The 2,318-nt window shown below is 37.9% G+C and overlaps 1 pseudogene; it reads right to left on the reverse strand.

Annotated features, from left to right (window-relative positions):
* Positions 1-611: 611 nt before the first annotated feature.
* LOC147420285 (uncharacterized) lies at positions 612-1,531 on the reverse strand (annotated as a pseudogene).
* Positions 1,532-2,318: the final 787 nt, after the last annotated feature.

The following is a 2,318-nucleotide window of genomic DNA, read 5'->3' on the forward strand; positions in this document are numbered from 1 at the left end:
GGAGGGAGGCACAGCGGCCTCAGCCTACGTATGGGTCAGGTAGGTTGGAGGTGTTCTGGCTCGCTCCCGGCAAAGTGAAATTATCTATGTGAATAGTAGAGCCGAAGTGGATGGGTGGACAGGTGGATCCCTACACAGGGTCCGGTGCTCTGCTAGTTAAATTTTTGATGTTATGGTATACCCAAATTTTGTCATTGCATTAATACATAGTTGCCTTTTTTCATTTAGATGGGCATTGAAAGATTCTCTATTGTATTTTCTCATGTCTCTGTGCACTCTATTTTACCCTTCATTATACTCTCTCTCTCTCTCTCTCTCTCTCTCTCTCTCTCTCTCTCTCTTCCCGCAACACACTGTACACATATATTCACCCTCCACAATGTTATATTTTTCTGGAGTACACTTTCATTCATAACACCCATTTAGGGGTAGCACTAGTTTCTAGGTACCTCAGGATGCAGTCCGGCTCATGGCCTATACTACACATGCTTAGTCGGGTGGTGTTGAGAACTCCTCCCCTATGCAAATGCTTTAGCAACTTTGATGTATATTGAAAATTGTATAAAAGTGTAAATTGTATATTTTTTGCAGACCCCGGGGAGGGGTATCTCTCAAAAAGCCTCATGTTGAAAGCATGATTTTACTACTTCTGTATGTGGAGTGGTAGATTCACTTATAATCTTCTCCACCATGTACTCAAAAGCAAGCCTGAATGTTTTCTTTATCTCTATTTTGCTTCCTCCTTAGCCTCATCCTCAACCTCATTAGCAGTTACAAGAACAATCTTACACAAAGTATCCACAATGGCATCACTACTGGCTGCGGAATTTGATATGCTCTCTCTTTCTTGGTTGATCAAGGTTACATAGAATCAAAATTTAAATGAATTTCATGTTTGTAAGCACATTACATTCCTGTTGGGACCATAACAACTTAGATTTTTCACCTTCTAAATCCTCAGCATCACAAGCAATTAGAAATTAATGAAAAACCTCTCTAGACATCTGAGAAATTGAAGTAAAACCACCCCTCTTCCTTCATGAGATTACAATGTTTTTAAAAATTCAATTGAAAATCCCATCTTGTATGCGTAAATCTCTATCTCTCATGAACTATAAAATACACTCCTATCCAACACATGTGATACACCTACATATATACTTAGAAGGTGCAATTATCGCCCAACCATAAAACTACCGTAAAAAGTAGTATTTTATGTTTGAGATAAGAAAAATGGCACATACACAGCAAGCTCATTCAACCAAGCATTGAACTTGTTTACATAATCACTTCATTGTTCTAGGCTTAGTTGTTGCCCCACCAAATTGGGAAGAAAACCAATTTTTCTTCGTGCAGTGTACACAAAGGTGGCCAAAATGTTAGGATGGTTATATAAATCACGATAGTATGAGGGTGGATGTAGACCGGCAAGAGCCTCGATCCACCCATCCCCATCATTTGTTTTTATAAGAATCAAAGCCATACTTGCTGCATATTCTTTGTCTGCACCAGCTGTCCTAATGTTGTTCATAGTAATAACTCCTATAGACCTGTAAGCCATTCATTATCTGCCACTATGATGCATGCATGTGTGTGTGTGTGTTGTGCATCACCAGAAAAGCACGCATGCACAAGCAGAGAATTTAAACATGTGCAAAAAATATATCTTTTGTTAATTCACACCATTTTGAAGAAGGGGAACCCTAATTCACTCCCTCACAAGCTCAAATAAAAGATTGTGAAGAGGTGGGACTACCTTACACTTAGATTGAGAAAACATGAAAGGAATTGGAAAGAAGGAAAAAATTGTAGGTTTTTCCCCTCAAAAGCAAAAATCTCTCTCTTCCCTATTGCAATATGAATTGATGTGTACATTTTTGGGCCATTTTGCCACTTTGGAACAGAACTAGGTAATTTTCAGTTACCCAAAAAAGATCATTTTTTATGTGAAAAATCCCAAAGAAAGTCAAAAAAATCCTTAAATTTATGGGATCACTTGCATATGCATAAAAAACATATATATACATTAGTTTTTATCACTTTTATATTCTGGATTGCTTTCTATCCAATTTTACAACGATGCCCCTTAGTTGCTATTTCTGGCATTTTTTTTTTGCATCAGTCTTTGTAGGCAAGATGAGTGTGCTACCACGGAAACACATGGAATATGTACATTATAAAATGAAATTAGGTATCTTAGAAAGTGGAAAACACACATTGCTACCACACCCAGGGCCACGACTCCCAAATAGGTATGTACATGATAGCGATCGCAATTGCCACTTTTGCATATATCACGATATGCAAGTGATTGCTTT

This window comes from Adiantum capillus-veneris, chromosome 28, assembly GCF_014529385.1.
Source record: "Adiantum capillus-veneris isolate H3 chromosome 28, ASM1452938v2, whole genome shotgun sequence".
NCBI classification, from domain to species: Eukaryota; Viridiplantae; Streptophyta; class Polypodiopsida; order Polypodiales; family Pteridaceae; genus Adiantum; species Adiantum capillus-veneris.